The sequence below is a fragment of the Eurosta solidaginis genome, chromosome 2 (genome assembly GCF_040869045.1).
Source record: "Eurosta solidaginis isolate ZX-2024a chromosome 2, ASM4086904v1, whole genome shotgun sequence".
Classification (NCBI taxonomy): Eukaryota; Metazoa; Arthropoda; class Insecta; order Diptera; family Tephritidae; genus Eurosta; species Eurosta solidaginis.
Genome location: NC_090320.1, coordinates 127,375,688 through 127,402,198, shown reverse-complemented (window position 1 = coordinate 127,402,198; position 26,511 = coordinate 127,375,688). Strand labels below are relative to the sequence as shown.

The 26,511-nt window shown below is 43.5% G+C and overlaps 1 protein-coding gene across 5 annotated transcripts in view; it reads left to right on the top strand.

The window, feature by feature from the left end:
- Positions 1 to 1,692: 1,692 nt before the first annotated feature.
- chico (insulin receptor substrate 1 chico) overlaps positions 1,693 to 26,511 on the top strand; it is a 1,085,300-nt gene continuing 1,060,481 nt past the window's right edge. For all 5 annotated transcript variants that reach the window (XM_067766174.1, XM_067766170.1, XM_067766171.1 and 2 more), the window contains exon 1: positions 1,693 to 1,836. The gene's annotated coding sequence lies outside the window, so the exon portion shown is untranslated. The remainder of the gene's footprint in view (positions 1,837 to 26,511) is intronic.

Here is a 26,511-nt window from a genome sequence, read left to right as displayed (position 1 = left end):
TCTATCGAGAGCCTTTGATCTAATCTCGTGGTCTACAATTTTTTCCATTGCTTTCAGAGCAAAGGATGTCAGGCTTATAGGGACTTTGGGCTAGAGTAGTCATTTTTTGCCACTTTAGGTATAAAGACCACTTTTGCTCTTCTCCACACTGTTGGGATGTATGCCAGTGCGAGGCTATCCCTCATAATCCTGGCCAGGTGTGGGATCAATTCCTCTCCCTGCTGCAGAAAGGCTGGATATATGCCATCCACTCCCGGAGATTTGTAGCTCTGGAAAGACCTTACTGCCCACTTAACTGTACTGTCACTGGCGAGGTTCCAATCTGTGGGTGTCGGTCTTAACTCTCGAACCTCCTTCGGCGAGGTTTCCGAGGATGCGTCCGGGAAGTGCGCTGCAAGCAGGGCATGTGCTCTTTCATCCTCTGTCCTTGTATAGGTTCCATCGGGGAGTTTCATCGATAATCGCGTCTCCCTTTGGTCATTGGCTAGGGCTTTATGAAGCCTTGCTGCCTCTGGAACTTCTGTTATACCATCGCAAAATTTCCTGAAGCTCTCTCTTTTAGCTTTCCTAATCTCTTTGTTGTGCCATTGGTTAGACGGTAAATGTAATGGACAAAGCTGTTGTTTTTAATAAATCAGCTGTTGCAGATATGCAATACAAAGAGGACGTGCAAAAAAGAAAAATCAATCTAATTGCCGAACAAAACATTAATTTCGAATAGCGATACCTAACGTAACGTGGCGAGGAGTTACCCTGATCTTCTACCACATATTTTGTGGTCACCAATGGTGGTAATAAACCCTGTTCATTAGTAATAAAAGCACCACCAGCGCTATTTTATTATCGGATTTGGCATCTGATCGGGATCTAAACGGCATTGGGCTTGATCATACTGTTGCGGCTGTTGATATTTACCAGTAACAGGTGCAGGTGGTTGCTAAAGAAAACAACACAAAAATAATCATCACCAAATTTTTAAATATATTAGTTGTATTAGCATACATTATAACCAGGACGTCCGGACGTGTCCGGATATTGGAGTTTAACCCGGCTTGGGTGGTTGACTGGGCATGGGCGCCTGTCCAGGTTGTGTTGGTGGCATCATTTGACCCACGTAACCACGTGGGGCACCTGGTTCTTGTAGAGGATAATCTGGCTGTTGAGGTATTCCATTTGTGCTCGATTTCCAGGCAACGAAGCGTATTGTGTTGGTGATTCCATTTGTTGGAGACGTGAACGGAGTGCAAAAATTGTTTTCTGGAAAAATATTAGAATTTGTAATATTGTACAATAACAAACATAAATACATATTAAATTCACTTTCCAAACACTTACATCCAACATCGCTATGTTATTTTAATTTCATTTAATTCAATGCTCCAAAATTAGCACAGGCCTGCAGCTCAATTCGCGGAAAATGGCGGACTCGCTGAAAATTTTTTTTCACACAAAAATGGCATATTTCACAATACCTATGAAAATAGTAGGTGCGAGAGAGCACGATACATTGTGGCAAAGCTAAATTTGTCAACATGCTATTTCATTTGGAGAATTTTTCATTCCAAATCGTCATCCCTGTCAAAAATTCGTGAGGCTGTGAGCGTTTTTGGTCACACGATTTTTGCAGGGTATTTTCTTGGTATCGGCAAGAAAATTATCGATATCTACTTTTATTTACTAGTATCATTTCATCCCTAATTATCACTATTTTCTTTAAATAACATCACGATTTATTGTAACTTACATGTTGATAAATTACAGCTGGCTCTCTAAACCAATTCAAATGAAAAGCTAGACTTAAGCCAACAAATTTCCACATAAAGTTAAGCAATCTAAGTAAGTACCATAAGGAGGAACCGTGGAAACAAAATGATTATTTTTTGATTGGTAAATGCAGAAGGAAGGCGTTTGAAATAGTATTTATTTATGGTAATTGCACTCTGCGTAATAGTCTTGTAGAGGGGTCGACTGCTAATACGCTACCAAAAATATCGTGAGAGGTGTCAACCGACGCGTCTTGGCATCAGTATTAATAATCCGAAGGCGGAAAATAAAAATATTAACTCGTTCAAAAGATATTAACGAAAAACCGACCCGCGGGTACTTCCGAAACCAGGGGTCTGATCCGTAGTATTTTGCGCCTTCGGCCGCCCTTATAAAAAATAACCCTGGGCTACGCCATGCCAAGTCCGGGTGTGTGGTATAACCGTAGCTACCGCCACGGTGATGCACATTTTTTTTTGAGGTACAAACACAACAATAACCACATGGAAATCGCCAACTTCAACTGCAAATATCTCCGGACAGAGATAAAATTTTTCTTTTCCGCCATCGGATTAATGTTCTCGAGATTATTACGCGTTTTTTGACACCTCTCTCGCTATTTTTTGTAGCGTATTAGTAGTCGACCCCTCAACTAGACTATTACCGCACTCTGAATACACGTCCAAAAATATCTGTGTAAATCTTTACTTGGTTGTTGTAGCAGTGCTTCGCCCCATCCAATAGGTGGGACCAATCACAAATTGTTGTCAATGTCCTCTAACAAAAGTCCAAGGAAACTTGCCGTTTCAACAGGGATGGATCAAAATGAGAGGGGGTAACGTTTTACAAGACGGTGCATAACCGCTTCCCAAGGCAGTCGGTTCCATGTACCGGAGCGACTCGGGATTTTTCCCGACCAAGGACTGTCATTTCAGTGTAACCCAATTTGTTGCGTCCCTCCCACAAATTGTCATCCTCCCAACAGCTTCTTGCAGCGGGACTGCTCCATATTCTCTTGCTCCGGGAAGGTATCCAATCCAATCCGGGCCCGTCTCCTAACCCCGGTCCTGAGAAATGGTTTTGCTGCGTCTGCCGGAAAAGAATCTTTTTAGGACGGTCATACTCTTGTCAGTGTGTCCCGTGAAAGGGATGGTTGCATCGGACAGGTTGTTCTGGGCTAGGTCCCAAAACACGCCGTCCACGTAAATTTTATAATTCTTTTGTGGCTCCTTGCTGTTCTCGGTCAAGGGCGTCCCGTAGGCTACGCCTTAGCGCCCATCTACTACCTTCCACAGCCCTGCTGCTCGACAAGCCACAACTAGTACCCACTGCTGCTCGCGCCCCACAGCGCCACCAACTAATACAGCCGCTTCCACTCATACCTACAACCTCCGTTGTAGAGTCTGGAGCAATGCCGAGCATCAGCCCCTGCCCCGTCTTCTTCCCCTCTTTTCCGGCAGCAATCGTATAGGTCAGGGAAACCATGTTGCCAGATCGCAAACCCAAACCCACCGGGTACCCCAGTGCTTACCCAATGACGTCCAGTCCCAGAGCCACAACAGCAGTTGCGTCCTAGCCTTTCACAACCCAGGCGTAGTCACCCGTCACGTACTCTCAGAGTGACGACGTCTCCCCCTATGCACTTCAGAATTCTGCAGTTAAACTGTAATGCATTAACTGGGAAGATCACGGAGATAGTCGACTTCATGAAGGCACAACATCCGCATTGCTGCGATTCAACAGAATAAGCTCACAGCAAGCTCTGCATTGCAGACCTGTTCTGGGTATAATGTCCACAGAAAAGATCGCGAGAGCGGAAATGGAGGCGGCCTCGCGTTTATCATACACCACACTGTGCAATATCATATATTTGATCCCCACATCAACCGCAGGGACAGTGTCTTAGAACGTCAAGGATTATCTGTCCGGTCGGGCGATGCAAATCTAGAAATCATCAACATCTACATCCCTCCTGTCACCTGTTGCCCCAGTGGATACCGCCCTGATATGAGCGGCGTAGTCACAGGAAACAATCGCATTATCTAAGGCGATTTCAATGCCCATCACGATCTATGGCATTCAAACTTGCGGGTGGACAGTAGGGTGAGATGTTAGCGGATCAAATAGAAGAAACGACGTTCTGCACTATAAACGGAGACGCCCCCACACGTATAGTAGGAAGCTGTCACAGTTCGCCGGATATCTCAATCGTGAGCGCAGAACTCATAAACTGCGTCAACTGGCAGCCGATGGTCACATTGGCATCTGATCACCTGCCTATACTTATTTCGCTCGAGCGTCCCGCCGACTTCATCGTCGTAGAAAAACGCACTTTCATTAACTTTCAAAAAGGAAAGTGGGATGAATACAAATCCTTTACAGACAACCTCTTTGCTGCCCTCCCTTTCCCAACTGATGCCCGTCAAGGGGAGCGTGCTTTCCCCAAGGTCATTGAATCCGCCTCGGCTCGTTTCATTCCCGCCGGTAGAATTCCCGAAATTCGGTCCCACTTCCCGGCAGAGGCCGCAAGTTTATTAAGAGAGCGTGACCTTATAAGACAGCTCCATCCCGGTGACCCCCAAATAAGGGGTATAAACCAACGCATCCGATTGCTTGTGGATGAACACAAGCGGGCGAAATGGGAGGAGCACCTAAGCGGTTGTAACCTCTCTGTGGGTCTAGGTAAACTTTGGTCCACCGTAAAGTCTCTATCGAATCCGTCTAGGCACAACGACAAAGTTTCCATCGCCTTTGGCGATAAAGTGCTGTCGGATGCGAAAAGATGCGCGAGCGCTTTCTGCCGACAATACATAATGCATTCTACCGTCGACAAAAATAGACGGAGGGCCAACAGACACGCACGTAAACATAAGTTCAGTGCGTCACCAATTACCATCACCGCCAAAGAGGTTGAGGATGTCATCGGTCTTGCTAAACCATCCAAAGCAGTGGGCCCAGACGGCATAGCCATGCCGATGCTTAAAAGCCTAGGGAAAGAGAGTTTCAAATATTTAGTACATTTCTTCAACCTGTCTGTTTCCACCTTTGTCATACCCGAAAAATGGAAAATGGCCAAGGTGGTCCCGCTACTAAAGCCTGGGAAACCAGCTAAAATAGGAGAGTCATATCGCCCGATATCTCTCCTATCGCCAGTAGCCAAGACGCCTGAAGCCTTTTTGCTCCCCTACTTCAAAGCAAATTTGCAGCTAGCCTGTCATCAGCATGGCTTTAGAAAACTCCATATCATCACTACCGCACTAAATGCCATTAGCACCCAGATAAATTGTGGTTTAAATCAGAAGCCCCACCATAGAACAGTACTCGTAGCGCTAGACCTCTCAAAAGCTTTTGATACAGGCATCGGTGCAATTCAGAAATGAAATATCATAGCCAAGGAGAATTAAACAAGGGGTGCCACAGGGTGCTATCCTATCCCCACTTTTGTTTAACTTCTACATATGAAAGCTACCTTCGCCACCAGAAGGAGTTACTATCGTTTCCTATGCCGTCGGCCATTTTGAACATCCACGTCGATGGCACTACGCTGCCGACTGTCACACACTCCTAAATCTTGGGTGTGACGTTTGATCAGGATCTACATTTTGGTGAGCATGCAGCCGCAATTGTACCGAAAATCCAGAGCCGTCACAAAATCCTCAAATCTCTTGCTGGCAGTACTTGGGGAAAAGACAAAGAAACGCTCATTACCACTTACAAAGCAATTGGCCAGCCGACTGAATGCTACGCGTCCCCTATATGGTCGCCAAGCCTAAAAACTACACACTGGAAGAAGCTACAGTCCTGCTAAAATACTGCTCTCAGAACCGCCACGGGCTGTCTTCTTATATCCCCAGAGCACCGTCTATATAATGAGGCGAGAATACTCCCCATCAGTGAGAGAAATGAGATGATAACCAAACAGTTCCTGTTGAATACCCAGAAACCTGGGCATCCCAACAGACATCTGATTGATGAGCCAACACCGCCTAGGGGCTTAAAGAGTCATCTCTGTAAGCATTATGAGGAGATACGGCACCTGAGAACTCATTGCACAATTTTAGTGGGTTTAAATTCCGAAGAAGCATGAATTCAATTGTAATGCTTGTGTTTTTTTGCTTCATACGGCTGAGTTCTCAGGTGCCGTATTTCCTCATAATGCTTACGGAGATGACTCCTTAATAATAATAATAATTTATTTATTTACGGTCTTTAAGACCTAGTTCAAGGTAAAAAAAAAAAAATATATATATATATAAATAAATTGTATACATTACATGCTTAATGACTTACAGTATAAAAATAATTTTGCTTTAAACTTATTAATATTTTCACAGTCTTTTATCGCATTTGGTAATTCATTGTACATTTTATAACCTATATATTCTAAAGTCTTCTTCGCGAACTCCGTTCTTACTCTAGGCAGTCTTATATTTCCGCTGCTTCTAGTTCCATAGTTATGTATTTCATGATTAAAATGTATTCTCCCGTTGAGATAATTCGGTGTTATTCCTAATTTCATATGATGTATAAATTTCAATGTGAAATAATATATCGACTGTTTTACACTGAGCCAGTTTAACATATTTAGCATTGTAGTTTTTGGTGTTCTAAGCGAACATTTTAAAATTAATTGCATTGCCTTGTTTTGTTGTATCTGCAGTTTTTTTATTTGTGTGTCATTTGCTAATAGCAGGATTGTTGGACAATAGATAAAGTGCGGTTCAATAATTGATCGATACACTAATAATTTGTGTCGTTGACTAATATATTTACAAGTTCTGTACATAAAACCAATTTTTTTTGCAATTTTGTTTTCTAAATAACTTATGTGTTCTCCAAATCTAAGGTTTTTGTCGATCCAGACTCCTAGGTATTTGATCTTGTCTACTTGCTGAATTTCAACATTTCTTATCTTCAGGGTAATATTGCTAAGGTTATTGGCACCCATAATGCTTTGATTTTTGCAAAATATCATACTTTTGGTTTTATCCACGTTCACTTTCAACTTTCTATGGCATAGCCATTTGTAGAGGGAGTCTAAGTCTTCTTGCATTTTCGATACCGCAAAGCCCGCACTTCTTTCACTAATGGTTATCAATGCATCATCCGCAAATAGTCGAATATTGCAATATTTCAAGCATTCTTTAATATCGTTAATATATATTGTAAACAATAGCGGTGCCAATACTGAACCTTGCGGTAGCCCAATATGTACATCAGCAACCGGTGAAACTGCACTTCCAATTATCGTCTTCTGTTTTCTATTACTCAAATAGCTTCTGAACCATTCCAAGGATTTTCCTCTTATCCCATTATTAAACATAACATTCAGCAGTTCCTCTCTATCCACAGTTTCAAAAGCACGTTTTAAGTCTAAAAAGACTGAGATCACAACTTTCTTATCAGTTATATCCTCTTTCCATTCCGCAATAACCATATTCAGTGCGGTTTCGCAAGAATGGCTTTTCCTAAACCCAGATTGTTCAGGTATAATAATTTGGTATTTATCTAGATATGCCACTAATTGATTTTTAACCACCGTTTCCATAATTTTTTCATCTGCGGGTAGCGTATTAATTGGGCGCAGTTCCTCTGGCCTTACTGTATTTTTGACTTTTTCCGCAGGTACTATAGTTGATACTTTCCAGCAATTTGGAACAATGCTACTGTTTATTGATTCATTTATTATATCTTTGTAGAAGTGAGCAATGTAAATCATGGCATCTTTAAATACCCCCTCCGACAAAAGCTTTTTTCCACCATATTTGTTTCTAAAAGATTTAGTAATGTTCATTATATCATCTAACTCTACGTCGGTGAATTGAAAAGTTTCAATTGCATTATTTACACTTGTTTCTGCCGCAATTGGAATTATTTCAATGCTATCATTAATTTCAGCTATGCTCTGTACAAAAAATGTATTCAGGGCATTGGCTATATCGTATTCCTTCTCGAGGCATTCACCGTTAATTACTATTTTGCTAACGACCTTTCTGTCATCGGTGAGCTCAGCAAGATGTTTTAAAGACTTCCACATCCGCTTCATGTCTCCTGCACTATCGAGCACTTTATCTTCCATATATTTCTTCTTTTTATACATAACAGTTTTTTTATATATTTTTTTTATGCCATTATAATCCACCCAGTTGCCAGTATTTCTAGCAGTATTATAGAATTAAAATTTTCTTTTGTGCAGTTCCTTTAGCTCACGGTCATACCACTTATTCCTCAGTTGTATTTGGATCCTCTTCTCATACGTCAATGCTTGCATAGCTTCAGTTAAAATATTGTTCAGGATCTCAGTTCTACGTTCTATGCCTACATGAGACACAGAGCTAAAGTCGCACGTTCGCAGCAGATTTAAAAGATTTTCTGCGCTATAGTACTCCCAGTTGGTGACAGTAGCAACTTTTCTCATTTTGCAATATTTAGCTGTTGGTACTTTGAAATGAATTGTTTCATGATCGGAAATTTTATATCCACTTACATGTTCAGTTTTAACTTGCTCATTATTGCTGAAGAGTAAGTCTATTTTCGTAGAGGAGTGCTCAGTTATTCTTGTGTTGAAATTTATTCTTTGTACCATAGCCATTTGTGCAAATAAACTTATAAGCTGGTTTGAGTATGTTGATGATATATTCATATTAATGTTAAGCCCCTAGGCGGTGTTGGCTCATCAATAAGATGCCTATTGGGATGCCCAGGTTTCTCCGTATTCAACAGGAACTATGTGGTTAGCATCTCATTTCTCTCCCTGATGGAGAGTATTCTCGCCTCATTATGCAGATGGTGTTCTGGGGATATAAGAAGACAGCCCGTGGCGGTTCTGAGAGCAGTATTTTAGCAGGACTGTAGCTTCTTCCAGTGTGTAGTTTTTAGGCTTGGCGACCATATTGGGGACGCGTAGCATGCAATCGGCTGGCCAATTGCTTTGTATGTGGTAATGATCATTTCTTTGTCTTTTCCTAAGTACTGCCACCAAGGGATTTGAGGATTTTGTTGCGGCTCTGGATTTTCGGTACAATTGCGGCTGCATGCTCACCAAAATGTAGATCCTGATCAAACGTCACACCCAAGATTTTTGGGTGTAGGACAGTCGGTAGCGTAGTGGCACTGTGACGTGGATGTTCAAAATGGTCGACATTTGGGGCGTCCATGTTGTAAAAAAGGTCGCGGAAGATTTAGTCGGTGATAATGCCAGGTTTCGCGAGGCGAAAAAACTGGAGAGATCAGGGAGGTAGCAGTTAATTTTATTGCATAGCGCATCGATCTTTGGGCCTGGGCCTGTGGCCATTATTGTGCAGTCATCGGCGTAGGAAACGATTGTGACTCCTTCCGGTGGTGAAGGTAGCTTAGATATGTAGAAATTAAACAAAAGTGGGGATAGGACACCACCCTGTGGCACCCCTTGTTTAATTCTCCTTGGTTTTGATTTTTCGTTTCTAAATTGCACCGATGCCTGCCGACCATCCAGATAATTTGCGGTCCACCTTTTAAGACATGGGGGAAGGGTAGACCCTTCCAGGTCCTGCAGTAACGAGCCATGGTTGACCGTATCGAAAGCTTTTGATAGGCCTAGCGCTACGAGTACTGTTCTATGGTGGGGGTATTGATTTAAACCGCAATTTATCTGGGTGCTAATGGCATTTAGCGCGGTGGTAGTGCTATGGAGTTTTCTGAAGCCATGCTGATGAGGGGCCAGCTGCAAATTTGCTTGGAAATAAGGAAGCAAAATGGCTTCAAGCGTCTTTGCCACTGGCGATAGGAGAGATATCGGACGATACGACTCACCTATGTTAGCTGGTTTCCCAGGCTTTAGTAGCGGGACCACCTTGGCCATTTTCCATTTCTCAGGTATGACAAGGGTGGAAAGAGGCAGATTGAAGACATGCGCTAAATATTTGAAACCCTCTTTCCCTAGGCTTTTAAGCATCGCCATGGCTATGCCGTCTGGGCCCACTGCTTTGGATGGTTTAGCACGACCAATGGCGTCCTCAACCTCTTTAGCGGTGATGGTGATTGGTGACGCGCTGAATTTGTGTTTATGTGCGTGTCTATTGGCTCTCCGTCTATCTTTGTCGACCGTAGGATACATTATATATTGTCGGCAGAAAGCGCTCGCGCATTTTTTCGCGTCCGACAGCACTTTGTCGCCAAAGGCGATGGAAACTTTGTTGTTGTTGTTGTTGTTGTTGTAGCGATTAGGTTACTCCCCGAAGGCTTTGGGGAGTGTTATCGATGTGATGGTCCTTTGTCGGATACAGATCCGATACGCTTCGGTAACAGCACCATTAAGGTGCTGGCCCGACCATCTCGGGAACGATTTATATGGCCACATTAAACCTTCAGGCCATCCCTCCCTCCCCACCCCCAAGTTCCCTGAGGAGCTTGGGGTCGCCAGAGCCTCGTCTGTTAGTGAAACGGGATTCGCCGCTCGAAGGTGAGGTTGACAATTGGGTTGGAGAAGCTATATATTGCGCTACACAACCCATTGAATGGAAACTTTGTCTTTGTGCTTAGTCGGATTCGATAGGGACTTTACGGTGGACCAAAGTTTACCCACACCGGTAGAGAGGTTACAACCTCTTAGGTGCTCCTCCCATTTCGCCCGCTTGTGTTCATCCACAAGCAATCTGATGCGTTGGTTTATATCCCTTATTTGGGGGTCGCCTGGATCAAGCTGTCTTATAAGGTCACGTTCTCTCGCTAAGTTTGCGGCCTCCGCCGGGAAGTGGGGCCGGATGTCGGGATTTCTCCCGGCATGAATGAAAAGTACCGAGGCGGATTTAATGACCTTAGGGAAGGCACGCTCCCCTTGGCGGGCATCAGTCGGGATAGGGAGGGCAGCAAAGCGGCTGTCTGTAAAGGATTTATATTCTTCCCACTTTCCTTTTTTAAAGCTTATGAAAGTGCGTTTTTCAGTGACGATGAAGTCGGCGGTACGCTCAAGCGAAATAAGTATGGGCAGGTGGTCGGATGCCAATGTTACCATCGGCTGCCAGTTGACGCAGTTTACGAGTTCTGCGCTCACGATTGAGATATCTGGCGAGCTGTGACAGCTTCCTACCATACGCGTGGGGGCGACTCCGTTTATTGTGCAGAACGTCGTTTCTTCTATTTGATCCGCCAACATCTCACCCCTACTGTCCGCCCGCAAGTTTGAATGCCATAGATCATGATGGGCATTGAAATCACCTAAGATAATGCGATTGTTGCCAGTGAGTAAGGCCCTAATATTAGGGCGGTATCCACTGGGGCAACAGGTGGCAGGAGGGATGTAGATGTTGATGATTTCTAGGTTTGCATCGCCTGACCGGACAGATAGGCCTTGATGTTCTAAGACATTGTCCCTGCAGTCGATGCCAGGATCAAATATATAATATTGCACAGAGTGGTGTATGATAAACGCGAGACCGTCTCCATTTCCGCTCTCGCGGTCTTTCCTGTGGACGTTATACCCAAAGCAGGTCTGCAATGCAGATCTTGCTGTGAGTTTAGTCTCTTGAATCGCAGCAATGCGGATGTTGTGCCGCTTCATGAAATCGACTATCTCCGTAATCTTTCCAGTTAGTCCATTACAGTTTAACTGCAGGATTCTGAAATGCATAAGAGGAGACGTTGCCACTCTGGGGGTAAGTGACGGGTGACTACGCCTGGGTTGTGGAAGGCCAGGACGCAATTGCTGTTGTGGCCCTGGGACTGGGCGTCCTTGGGCAAGCATTGGGGTACCCGGATGATTTGGGTTTGCAACATAGCGCGATGAAACCCGTCGGGGGGTTGCCGTCGCGGAGAGCAGAACATCTAGGAAAGTGGCACCACCCAAGGCAGGAGCTGCATTGGAGCCACAAAAGATTTATAAAAGTTACGTGGACGTCGGGTTTTGGGATCAAGCCCAGAACAACCTGTCCGAAGCAACCAACCCTTGCACGAGACACACTGAACAGAGTATGACCGTCCTGAAAAGATTCTTTTCCGGCAGATGCAGCAAAACCATTTCTCAGGACCGGGGTCAGGAGACGGACCCGGATTGGATTCGATGCCTTCCCGGAGTAAGAGAATATGGAGCAGTCCTGCTGCAAGGAGCTGCTGGGAGGATGACAATTTGTGGGAGGGACGAAACAAATTAGATGGGGTCACACTGAAATGACAGTCCTTGGTTGGGAAAAATCCCGAGTCGCTCCGGTACATAGAACCGACTGCCTTGGAAGCGTTTCTTTATCTTTTCCCCAAGTACTGCCAGCAAGAGATTTGAGGATTTTATTACGGCTCTGGATTTTCGGTACAACTGCGGCTGCATGCCCACCAAAATGTAGATCCTGATCGAACGCCACACCCAAGATTTTGGGGTGTAGGACAGTCGGTAGGGTAGTGCCATCGACGTGGATGTTCAAAATGGTCGACATTTGGTACGTCCTAGTTGTAAATAAGGTCGCGGATGATTTAGTCGGGGATAATGCCAGGTTTTGCGAGGCGAAAAAACTGGAGAGATCAGGGAGGTAGCCGTTTATTCTGTTACAAACTCATCGATCTGTGGGCTCGGGCCTGTGGCCATTATTGTGCAGTAATCGGCGTAAGAAACGATAATAACTCCTTCCGGTGGCGAAGGTAGTTTTGATATGTAGAAATTAAACAAAAGTGGGGATAGGACACCACCCTGTGGCACCCCTTGTTTAATTATTCTTGGCCTTGATGTTTCGTTCCTGAATTGCACCGATGCCTGCCGACCACCCAGATAATTTGCGGTCCACCTTTTAAGACATGGGGGAAGGGTACACCCTTCCAGGTCTTGCAGTAACGTGCTATGGTTGACCGTATCAAAAGCTTTTGATAGGTCTAGCGCAACGAGTACTGTTCTATGGTGGGGCTTCTGATTTAAACCACAATTTATCTGGGTGCTAATGGCATTTAGCGCGGTAGTGGTGCTATGAAGTTTTCTAAAGTCATGGTGATGACAGGCTAGCTGCAAATTTGCGTTGAAGTAGGGGAGCAAAATGGCTTCAAGCGTCTTGGCTACTGGCGATAGGAGAGATATCGGGCGATACGACTCTCCTATGTTAGCTGGTTTCCCAGGCTTTAGTAGCGGGACCACCTTGGCAATTTTCCATTTTTCGGGAATGACAAAGTTCTGGTCTGCGCAAAAATACTATGGATCCGACTCCCGGTTTCGGAGGTACCCGCGGGTATTTTTTCGGTTTTTCGTTAATATATTTTGAACGCGTTAAAATTTTTATTTTCCTCCTTCGGATTATTAATACTGATGTCAAGACGCGTCGTTTGACACCTCCCTCGATATTTTTGGTAGCGTATTAGCAGTCGACCCCTCAACTAGACTATTACCCACCTTTCTGCGTTGGCGGCCTTCGGCCGCGCTTATAATAAATAACCCTGGGCTACGCCATGCCAAGTCCGGGTGTGTGGATAACCGTGGCTACCGCCACGGCGATGCACAATTTTTTTTTGTGGGTACGAACACAACAACAACCACCTGAAAATCGCAAACTTCAACTGCAAATATCTCCGGACAGAGATAAAATTTTTCTTTTCCGCCATCGGATTAATGTTCTCGAGATTATTACGGGTTTTTTGACACCTCTCTCGCTATTTTTTGTAGCGTGTTAGCAGTCGACCCCTCAACTAGACTATTACCGCACTCTGAATACACGTCCAAAAATATCTGTGTAAATCTTTACTTGGTTGTTGTAGCAGTGCTTCGCCCCATCCAATAGGTGGGACCAATCACAAATTGTTGTCAATGTCCTCTAACGAAAGTCCAAGGAAACTTGCCGTTTTAACAGGGATGGATCAAAATGAGAGGAGGGAACGTTTTACAAGACGGTGCATCACCGCTTCCCAAGGCAGTCGGTTCCATGTACCGGAGCGACACGGGATTTTTCCCGACCAAGGACTGTCATTTCAGTGTAACCCCATTTAATTTTTTGCGTCCCTCCCACTGTTTGGTTAGCATCTCATTTCTCTCCCTGATGGGGAGTACTCGCGCCTCATTATGTAGATGGTGCTCTGGAGACATAAGAAGACATCCCGTTGCGATTCTGAGAGCAGTATTTTGGCAGGCCTGTAGCTTCTTCCAGTGAATAGTTTTAAGGCTTGGCGACCATATAGGGGACACGTAGCAATCAATCGGCTGGCCAATTGCTTTGTAAGTAGTAATGAGCGTTTCTTTATCTTTTCCCCAAGTACTGCCAGCAAGAGATTTGAGGATTTTATTACGGCTCTGGATTTTCGGTACAATTGCGGCTGCATGCCCACCAAAATGTAGATACTGATCAAACGCCACACCCAAGATTTTGGGGCGTAGGACAGTCGTTAGCGTAGTGCCATCGACGTGGATGTTCAAAATGGTCGACATTTGGGACGTCCTAGTTGTAAATAAGGTCGCGGATGATTTAGTCGGTGATAATGCCAGGTTTTGCGAGGCGAAAAAACTGGAGAGATCAGGGAGGTAGCCGTTTATTCTGTTACAAACTCATCGATCTGTGGGCCCGGGCCTGTGGCCATTATTGTGCAGTAGTCGGCGTAAGAAACGATAGTAACTCCTTCCGGTGGCGAAGGTAGTTTTGATGTGTATAAATTAAACAAAAGTGGGGGTAGGACACCACCCTGTGGCGCCCCTTGTTTAATTCTTCTTGGCCTTGCTGTTTCGTTCCTGAATTGCACCGATGCCTGCCGACCACCCAGATAATTTGCGGTCCACCTTTTAAGACATGGGGGAAGGGTTGACCCTTCCAGGTCTTGCAGTAACGTGCTATGGTTGACCGTATCAAAAGCTTTTGATAGGTCTAGCGCATCGAGTACTGTTCTATGGTGGGGCTTCTGATTTAAACCACAATTTATCTGGGTGCTAATGGCATTTAGCGCGGTAGTGGTACTATGAAGTTTTCTAAAGCCATGCTGATGATAGGCTAGCTGCAAATTTGCGTTGAAGTGGGGGAGCAAAATGGTTTCAAGCGTCTTGGCTACTGGCGATAGGAGAGATATCGGGCGATATGACTCTCCTATGTTAGCTGGTTTCCCAGGCTTTAGTAGCGGGACCACCTTGGCAATTTTCCATTTTTCGGGAATGACAAAGGTGGAAAGAGACAGGTTGAAGACATGCGCTAAATATTTGAAACCCTCTTTCCCTAGGCTTTTAAGCATCGGGATGGCTATGCCGTCTGGGCCCACTGCTTTGGATGGTTTAGCATGACCGATGGCATCCTCAACCTCTTTGGCGGTGATGGTAATCGGAGACGCGCTGAATTTATGCTTATGTGCGTGTCCTCCGTCTATCTTTGTCGACCGTAGAATGCATTATATATTGTAGGCAGAAAGCGCTCGCGCATTTTTTCGCATCCGACAGAACTTTATCGCTAAAGACGTGTCATCGTCATAAGCCATCATTTGCCTGCAGTTAAACTCAAGGTCCTGAAGCAGGTCGATATTCATGCAGCTCAAAATATTGGAATGACGGTGTGCAGTTTCTGTGCAAGATACAGTTTCTTTCCGCCCAGCTTGCAAAATCATTGTAAAAGGCGCGGAATGAGCGTCATCGGAACTAAATAGCACAATAACGGCATGAACGGCATCGCTGTTATATAAAAAAAAATTCCGCTCACCTCTAGTATTTTAAAATTTTCACTTTCGTTTTCAACTTTTATTGCCGCTGAGGCTGAATGATGCTGTCACAGACACCGCTCCAGTCACAGTCAACAAAAAGGTGAATAAGTGAGCCACGAAGCTAGCCTGCGAGACAGCCATTCAGTGAGGCAGACAACAAGACACCCAATGCTGATCGGCACTGACAAGCCAAGCATGCGCGCTACAACAGAGGCTGACAAAGATGATGATGACTCGTTTGGTGGCCGGGCGGTCACTTCGTTGATCTGTACGCTGATTGCTGTCGTTGCGGTGTTTTGTTGTTGTTGTTTTTTTTTTTTTTAAACTGTATACATTTCATTTTCGTTTTCATTTACAACGAAAGTGAAATAAATTTGTTATTGGTTGAAGAAATGAATTTAAATAAATTAATGTAAGTTAATCACTAAAATATACGTTTGAGTTGATCAGGTGCGCCAGCTGAGCGTCGATCGCGCGCTTAGCTGATGTTGTCGGTATGTCGCTTTCAATTTATTTAGTCAATTTTATTTGTTTTTTTGTTTATCGGTTTATCAATGTTTATTTATTTATTTGTTTATGTGCGCGTATCAATTACAAGCTTTCTTGTATAAGCCTCACACATACATTCATACCAACATATTAATGCGACTAAAGCCGCTCCCCCAGCGGGTAAGGGGGTAAGAATATACCCGCGGTAGGTATGCCTGTCGTAAGAGGCGACTAAAATACCAGATTCAAGGCGTATGTAGCGCAACCCTTCAGGTTGCCAGCGCAATATATAGCTTCTCCAAACCTAATTGTCAACCTCACCTATACGCGGCGAATCCTGTTTCATTAACAGACGAGGCTCTGGCGACCCCAAGCTCCTCATGGAACTTGGGGGTGGGGAGGGAGGGGGCGGCCTGAAGGTTTAATGTGGCCACATAAATCGTTCCCGAGATGGTCGGGCTAGCACCTTAATGGTGCTGTGGTACCGGAGCGTACCGGATCTGTATCCGGCAAAGGACCATCACATCGATAACACTCCCCAAAGCCTTCGGAGAGCAACCTTATCGCTACAACAACAACAACAACAACTAAAGCCGCTTGTGAGAAACCGCTTTGGGCGTAATCAGCTGAATTTATTTATTTATTTATTTATTTATTTATTTATTTAGTCTAGTAACAAATGTTTAGTACAGACACTTATGACTAAATTACAGAGACCAGCTTATATTAAGCAATGGAGAACATTAACAAGAAGAATTTATATTATTACAGATTAAGTAATTTTTTAGTTTAAGTTGAAAAGCGTATTTTGAGTCGGAGAAATCAATATCCAAAACACTAGAGAAGCAATTAATTTCTGATAGGGCTCTGTTAATAGGCGCTTTTGAGTTATAAACAGTTCTACTCAGCCCTATGAAAAAGATTTCAAAGTGGCGGAGGTTTCTACAGGGAGTATTTAAGCATAGTCTTTCAAGAAGCAGCGCGCAGTCAATTTTGCCCGTGAAAAGATCGAAAATGAACAACGAGGCCAAAAGAATTCTGCGATTGTTAAGGGATAATAAGGATATTAGTTGGCATCGAGACTCATAAGACGGGATCGGTTCAGAGAAACGTAATGAAATAAGCGCGAAGCGCATAAAGATTTTTTGAACCCGCTCCAGGCGGCTGATGTGAACTGTGTGGTAGGGCCGCCAAATGAAAGCCGCATACTCAAGTTTGGACCGCACAAAGGACGTATATAAAACTTTGAGTGTGTAGGGGTCAGAGAAGTTTGCGGAATGGCGTCTGACAAAAGCAAGCATTGAAAGCGCCTTAGAAATTGTGAAGCTGACGTGAGTGTTAAAATTAAACTTTGAGTCGAAGTATACCCCCAAGTCTTTAACTTCAAGATTCGTTCGAAGAAAGGTTTCTGCAATATGATAGGAGGTATGAAGTGGCCTCAGCATTTTACCATACGTCACAGTGTGGCACTTACTTATATTAAGGAAAAGACGGTTCTTAACACACCAGATATAAAGCTTATTAATCTCAGATTGAAGAACAACGACATCATTATAACAACTGATCTCAGAATAGATCTTGAGATCATCAGCATAAAGCAGAAATTTGGTAGATGAGAAGCAAGAGCTAATGTCATTAATGAACAAGATAAATAGTAAAGGGCCCAGAATACTGCCCTGGGGCACTCCAGAGGTGGCCCAAAATGGTTTCGAATAAACACCGTCAATATTTACAACATTACTTCTGTTGTGCAGGTAAGATTTAATCCACTGTAGGAACGTAGAGTGGAACCCATAACAAGCTAATTTCGCAATTAAAATTTTATGAGAAATTTTATCGAATGCTTTGGAGAAGTCAAGGTATATTGTATCAACCTGAAAACCCCGCCTAAATGCCGCGTAGCAATCCTCAGAAAAGACAGCGAGGTTCGTTAATGTGGATCTGGCCGGGACAAAACCATGTTGATTGGCGCAAATCAGGTGTTTAATGCTAAAGTAAAGCTTGTCATTGACAACACATTCAAATAGCTTCGAAGTTGTAGACAATTTGGAAATAGGCCTGTAATTAGAACAGTTACTTTTGTTGCCAGACTTAAAAATGGGAGTGACGGATGCTTGTTTCCAGTCATCAATAAAAATACCCGATTCCAATGATTTATTGAATATAATCATTAAGGGTCGTACTAGAGAAGGACAATTTTTCAATAGAATAACTGAAAGATTATCAACATCAGTTCTGGAGGAATTTTTAAGTTTTATAATCCCCTCAATTATGTCTGCCTCAGTGAGAGTAAGTGACCCAAAATTATTAGCAGAGGGAGACTTAATTAACTTGTGTATGTTATCTGTATCTTCCACAGTTAAATCATTATCTGTGATAAAATTCGCCGAGAAGAAGTCAGCAAAGAGATTAGCAGCATCATTAACAGAGTTGGCAGTAATATTATTGTAGGTTACTGATTTCGGTATGCTAGATACGCTCTTCATGGAGTTAATGTAATTCCAAAAGTTCTTCGGATTGCTCTTGATGTTTACCTCAAAATTTCTGACGTACTTAGCATATAAAGACTTATTAAGATTGTTAAATTTTTTCTTATAAACAATAAACAAATCATAAAATCGACGCTGATTAGTAAACTTATATTTTTTAAAGAACTTGTTTCTCAAATTTTTTAGATGTTTGAGCGCACTATTGTGCCAGGGAGATTTGTAAATTTTATTTTTATATATCGGCACGATTTTTTCGCAAATCTTATGAATTTCATTTTTAAATACATTGAAAGACTTTCCAACTTCACTTTCGCCAAGCATAGCATCCCAATCAACTCCACGTAAAGCAGAATTTAAACGATTAAAATCACATCTTCGAAAATTGAACGATTTTTTCATATTTGATGTAGGAATACAGAAATACTCAAAGAACTGAATTTCAAGCTTTAAGGGCAGGTGATGCAAGTTTGGTGGCGAAATTGAAGACGCAGGTTCCGAGATAACAAAACTAATATTATTAGTTACAAAAATTAAATCAAGAGTGCGATGTAAAGAATTATGGAAACTGTTAATTTGAGATAAACCAACCCCTCCACAATTATCAATAAGATACGATTCATAAGAGCTGTTAATATTAGTAGGAGTTAAATAGAGATTGTTTTCAAGAGAGATCCAGCTAACATTACTTAAATTAAAATCCCCCAGAACACATAGCTGCGTTTCTCCTGAACTTCGCTTAAGATTTAAGATATTATTTACATGAGCCTTATAAATACTTTCTGGGCTGGACGGCGGAATGTATGAAGCACAAATGAACAGTTGACCCAGAGAGCCATGAATCCGCACACAAAGTTGATCAAGAAGCGTGTCACTAAAAGTTAAAGAAATAAGCGAGGCCTGGAGACCGACCCGGGCGGCAATCAGCACACCACCTCCTCTATTTAGGCCAGTCTTTGTTGCATCTCTATCCTTACGGAAAACATGATAAAGCTTAGGACCAAAAAATTCAGCATCTAAGAAATTACTATTCAGCCAAGTCTCAATGATGACAAATACATCATACTCCAGTAAAGAACTAAATAGGCGCACATTTTCGGTCTTGCTTCTAAGGCCAGAAACATTTTGAAAAAAGATATTGATATATTTGCATGGCATGTGATTGACACTATGAACTAAGTCCGCTGTTGTAGTTTTGCGTCCTTTTGAAAAAAACGAAAGTGGCTGATCGTTACATTGACTGGCCACAACTCAGCCTTCAGAACTTTATCAAAGTGCAATTCATCTACACCAAGTTTAAAATTAACATATGTACGGTTAATCGACTCCGCTTCCTTAGCAAGCTTGAAACACTGCAGTTGACGCTTATTTAGATTAGTATGTTTAATCACATACTCAATAATATCCTCAGGTTTGACCGAGGGTAAAAAAGAAGAAAGATGAAACCATCTGAAACGAGCAGCTACCCCAAGTTCAGTAGACACACAAGAGCCAATCACGCGCCTCCGTGAACGCCTATGATTGTTATTAACATTATTGTTGGTGTTACCGACATTGTTGTTGTTGTTGGCATTCTTGTTATTGTTATTATTATTATTGTCATTAGGCGAGCTAGGTTGGATGTCCAATCCCGACGATGTACTTGATTGCATATTAGGATTCCCACCACTAGCAGTAATATTTAACTCATCAGGGTTAACAGCAATTGCAGCAGGTATTTCCTTAAGTGTGCGCTTCTTTGTAGATTTTGATGCTTTAGCATTAGCAGTATCAGCAGCATCTGATTTAACAGGATTCGTAGAAGTATAAGTAGCATTGTTACGATTATAAACATCGTCAGCTGAAGAAGCCAATGCATTCACACTGTTAGCAACAGTAGAGGCAAACGTTTGAGCACCAGTCGAAGCAATAACAGTCCCATCGGCAGAAGGTACGTTGCTCACGATAGCATTATTAGCAGACATTGCATGACCCTTAGTAACATCTGTTAAAGAACATGTATTTTGCACACTCACACCATTTGACTGTACGAATGCCGAAGTGCCGTTGACATTGCAAAAAACAGGTGATAACATTGTAGGTATAGGGTAAACAGAAGGTGTAAAAGACAACGGCAAAGACGAAAGCGCAGCTGTAGCAGACCCGTGGTTATTGTTGTTTGTATTTTCGCGCACACTAACACAAGATGGACTGACGGCACTATGTAAGAATTGTAGGCCATTGGCATTGTTGATGTTATCACTGTTAAAGCTTTGAGGTTGCTCATCTGATTTGATAAGCGATTTCAGCCCCTCAACCTCCTTCATCAAATCCTCGAATTTAGAGCTGAACAGATCTTTTAAAAAATCTATGCCAAGCTTTTGCGAAGCAGCAATAGAGCCTAAAGAGGATATAAAGCGCTCAGGCAAGTTAACACACCCTTGACACAAGTACACGATGTTACGATTAAGCTTAAATAATTTCACATCATATTCTGAAATCTGGCCATCACAACAGTTTCTATGAAATCTTTTTTGGCAAAAACCCGAACATGGCACAACAAGTGAGTCATTTCTCGCAAAGGCTTTATTGCACTTAGCACAAAAGTCATCCATTTAAGAAAAAATTTTAAAGAAAAACACGGAGCAAACGAAACACGTCTATACGCGACGAAAGCCGATAACATTTGGCATTTGGCTTTGTATATGTGTGTGTGTGTGAATTCATTCAACGCACGCATAAATGTCGAGATCACTGATTTTCTATGTTTTTTTTTTTAATTTTTCTGATTATTGGTAATTTATTGATAATTGTGTGACCGTTAAATTTTCCATAGATAAGTCAGCGGTAGCGATGTGTAGTTTCTCTCTCTCTCTCACTAATGAAAATAGTTAACTAAAAACAGAAATTTAATAAAGTTAGGCATTCTGGTGTATCCATAAATAGCTAATGTAAATTTTTTATCGTAAATTTTATTTGTGAATCCAATTAAAGCGATTTTGGTTGCACTTCCTCTGCTCAAAGAGAAATTCAATGCATTGAGAATGGCGATAATAAGCGGTATTGTATAAGATATCGATAACATTAGCTTGAAGGAAAGAGACAGAAATATTGACATGAAATCTGAGGCAAAGAGATAGCAGTGCTAGTATAGCGCTTTGGACTGAGTAGGTAATTGAAATTGTCCTAATATAAGACACGGAATCATGGACGATATCGAAAGGATGAGTTGGCTCTTGGAGTACTCGAGAGAAAAGTGCACTGGAAGATTAAAGGTCCTGTCAGTGAAACCGAGCGCGTGTAGCGAAGAAGGTATAATGATGACCTGTATGAGTTTTGCGGCGAAGAAAGTATTTCAGTCGACACCGCAAGGTGTTGTTAGTAAGAGGAAGAGGGATACCCCAACTAAGTTGCGAGAGGCAGGTTGAAGAAGACTTGACCGCCCTTGGTGTTCGCAATTGGCGCAGTTATCGCGAAGCAGGGAGCCGAAATCGCTTAGGCAATTAAACGTCAATTAATTACGATGATGCTAGTATACCACGGAAGATTGAACAGAAGGGTTCGCATAAACGCGAAAATTGTAGAACTGAAAGACAATGAAAAGTGGCGTACAAGCGATTGAGGACTACTACTCCGAAGATCTTTGACTCGACTCTGACTCGAGGTACATCTTATCTTTGGGAGACTGAAAGTCGGTAGCGTGAAACTATCGACATGTACGTCAAATATTTGCATCATCTGTTCCTTCCACGACGTAAACAGAGTGGCCATCGATATGGTCAGTGCCAGTGCCAGGTCGCATGAGGTGCATAAACTAGAAAGACTGGGGGACTTCTGTTTATTAAACGGTTTTATTTAGCTTGACTTCACAGGCTGGCTTGTTGGCTGGCTGGCACGAATTTTGTAATTGAAATTTAAGTTACTTCCCGATAAGCTAAAGCTTGAAATTTGAAATATAGTTCAGAACCCGATGACAATGCAATAATAAGAAAACAAAAACTCCGCTACGTGGCGCAAGGATCGAGATATTTCAAAAACTCGTATTTGTGGTCCAATTAGACTCATATTTGGAACACATATTACATACATGAATAGAAATCGACATTTAAAAAAAATCGCCGCAAGGTGGCGCAAAGATCGAGATATTCAAAAAAATCGTATTTGTAGCCGATGTGGCTCATATTTGGAACACATATTACATAAATGAATAGAAAGCGACATATGAAAAAAAATCGCCGCCAGGTGGCGCAAGGATCGAGATATTGAAAAAATGGTATTTGTGGTCCGATTTGGCTCATATTTGGAACAAATATTACATATAGTCCGGTAGAAGTGACCAAAATATTTTGGAGTTCGAGGAGGGACAAGCATACGTGGCGCAGACTCGAGTAAAATCTTTGGAAGGGTTATGTATTGAGGCTTTAGATTCTAACAAATTGTCAGGAAAAAGTCCGTGTAAGAATGAATCACTAAATGAATTAGGTAGGTGGTAGGTAGGTAGGTGAAATTGCTGCGACCCTGGTCGCCCAAGTAGCTATTTAAAGCCGTTTTGATGCCATGTAACTCGTCTAAAAACCTACGGAATGCTACGGTCAATGTATTACAACCAGCCGGAGTTGTTGATAAAGTTAAGAATATTCCGGATTGCTATCACAGATATCCCTCTGAGGTTTTCTAGAAAAGGGGTTCGAAGGAACCTTAGCCGGGTTCTAGCCGGGCATTTACACATAAAGTGTTCTACTGTCTCCTTGGCATTTGGATCTTTGCAGCTTCTGCAGTAGTCATTATACGGAATGCCCATCTTTTCCGCATGCGTACCTACTGCCCAATGACCGGTGCAGACTGCTATCAGTTTGCGTGTGTTAGCCCTGGATTTGTTCGGAAGACTTCTCGTCCTCTTTCCATCATAGTTTGGCCAAATGGATTTTCATATTGCACATGTGATGATGTTATTCCTCTTTGTTTGTGCTTTCTTCAAGTAGAAGCTTTGGATATTCCCCTTGGCTACTGCTAAGGGTATGCCTACTTCAACACTGGTTATTTCCTCGTTCATCTCCGATGAGCCCCTGCGTGCTAGCTCGTCGGCCTTCTCGTTACCCTCTATCCCCCTATGACCCGGGACCCAGATAACGCGTAGTTCTAGATTGGGATATGAGTCGCTTACAAGCCCACACTAATTTTGAGTTAGTGTGTGGCGAGGAAAGCGCTTTTATCGCTGCTTGGCTATCCGACAGGATGCAAACTTTACCAGCTACATTCAAGCCCTCCAGTGATTTGCAGGCTTGCCAAATCGCGAGGATCTCTGCTTGAAACACGCTGCAGTGCGATGGGAGTCTGACAAATCTAGGAACTCAGATAAGACTCCGGCCCCCACTCCCGATTCCATCTTGGAGCCGTCAGTGTATATTTGGATGTCGTCGACCCTTATGCCCGTGTTTCTCTTCCACTCTTTCCTGCTTGGAATGGCGGTATTACAACCATACTCAAACTTCAGTTTGCGAGGGTAGTAATCTGTCTCGGTACTACATGTACCATCCGGAAGTTTCTTTAGGATACTACTATGCCCTTGCTGAGTATCATTCCAACACCCAGACTCCTTGAGTCTCAGTGCGGTTTGTGACGACGTACAAAGTATATGCAAGTCGATTGGAAGCAGGTGCAAAATGTAGTCTAAAGCAGCTGTGGGGCAAGTGCGTCCAACCCCTATGGCACCAAAACACGCAGTGCGCTGGACTTTTTGCAGGCTGGTGAGATTGTGGCTCTTACTTAGAGCTTCCCACCAGACTATGGAACCATATGTAAGCACCGGTCGTACCACCGCCTCGTACATCCAAAATACCATGCTTGGCTTGAGTCCCCATTTCTTACCAAATATTGATTTGCAGGCATAGAAGGCGATGCAGGCCTTCCGTACCCGCTCTTCGATCCATACTTTCCAATTCAACTTGCAGTCAATTGTTAGTCCCAGATACTTGGTACTCGATGACAGGGTTAGTTGCTGGCCGTTTAATAATGGTAGCCTTAAGGCAGGTGGCTTGTACTTCCTCGTGAAGAGAAGCAGGTCCGTCTTGCCGGGATTTAACCTAAGTCCACATCCCTGTGCCCACCTGCTGAGTTTAGCCAAGGCCCTTTCCATGATTTTGCTCATTACGTAGGGGAAGGGACCAGAGACCAAGATCGCCACGTCGTCGGCATATGCCACGATCTTAACCCCCCCTGGTTCTGCGCAAAAATACTATGGATCCGACCCCCGGTTTCGGAGGTACCCGCGGGTCTTTTTTCGGTTTTTCGTTAATATCTTTTGAACGCGTTAAAATTTTTATTTTCCGTCTTCGGATTATTAATACTGATGTCAAGACGCGTCGTTTGGTAGCGTATTAGCAGTCGACCCCTCAACTAGACTATTACCCACATTTCTGCGTTGGCGGCCTTCGGCCGCGCTTATAAAAAATAACCCTGGGCTACGCCATGCCAAGTCCGGGTGTGTGTTATAACCGTGGCTACCGCCACGGTGATGCACAACTTTTTTTGTGGGTACAAACACAACAACAACCACATGAAAATCGCCAACTTCAGCTGCAAATATCTCCGGACAGAGATAAAATTTTTCTTTTCCGCCATCGGATTAATGTTCTCTTACGCGTTTTTTGATACCTCTCTCGCTATTTTTTGTAGCGTATTAGCAGTCGACCCCTCAATTAGACTATTACCGCACTCTGAATACACGTCCAAAAATATCTGTGTAAATCTTTACTTGGTTGTTGTAGCAGTGCTTCGCCCCATCCAATAGGTGGGACCAATCACAAATTGTTGTCAATGTCCTCTAACGAAAGTCCAAGGAAACTTGCCGTTTCAACAGGGATGGATCAAAATGAGACGGGGTAACGTTTTACAAGACGGTGCATAACCGCTTCCCAAGGCAGTCGGTTCCATGTACCGGAGCGACTCGGGATTTTTCCCGACCAACGACTGTCATTTCAGTGTAACCCAATTTGTTGCGTCCCTCCCACAAATTGTCATCCTCCCAACAGCTTCTTGCAGCGGGACTGCTCCATATTCTCTTGCTCGGGGAAGGTATCGAATCCAATCCGGGCCCGTCTCCTAACCCCGGTCCTGAGAAATGGTTTTGCTGCGTCTGCCGGAAAAGAATCTTTTTAGGACGGTCATACTCTTGTCAGTGTGTCCCGTGAAAGGGATGGTTGCATCGGACAGGTTGTTCTGGGCTAGGTCCCAAAACACGACGTCCACGTAAATTTTATAATTCTTTTGTGGCTCCTTGCTGTTCTCGGTCAAGGGCGTCCCCTAGGCTACGCCTTAGCGCCCGTCTACTACCTTCCACAGCCCTGCTGCTCGACAAGCCACAACTAGTACCCACTGCTGCTCGCGCCCCACGGCGCCACCAACTCATACAGCCTCTTCCACTCATACCTACAACCTCCGTTGTAGAGTCTGGAGCAATGCCGAGCATCAGCCCCTGCCCCGTCTTCTTCCCCTCTCTTTTCCGGCAGCAATCGTATAGGTCAGGGAAACCATGTTGCCAGACCGCAAACCCAAACCCACCGGGTACCCCAGTGCTTACCCAATGACGTCCAGTCCCAGGGCCACAACAGCAGTTGCGTCCTAGCCTTTCACAACCCAGGCGTAGTCACCCGTCACGTACTCTCAGAGTGACGACGTCTCCCCCTATGCACTTCAGAATTCTGCAGTTAAACTGTAATGAATTAACTGGGAAAATCACGGAGATAGTCGACTTCATGAAGGCACAACATCCGCATTGCTGCGATTCAAGAGAATAAGCTCACAGCAAGCTCTGCATTGCAGACCTGTTCTGGGTATAATGTCCACAGAAAAGATCGCGAGAGCGGAAATGGAGGCGGCCTCGCGTTTATCATACACCACACTGTGCAATATCATATATTTGATCCCGACATCAACCGCAGGGACAGTGTCTTAGAACGCCAAGGATTATCTGTCCGGTCGGGCGATGCAAATCTAGAAATCATCAACATCTACATCCCTCCTGTCACCTGTTGCCCCAGTGGATACCGCCCTGATATGAGCGGCGTAGTCACAGGAAACAATCGCATTATCTTAGGCGATTTCAATGCCCATCACGATCTATGGCATTCAAACTTGCGGGTGGACAGTAGGGGTGAGATGTTAGCGGATCAAATAGAAG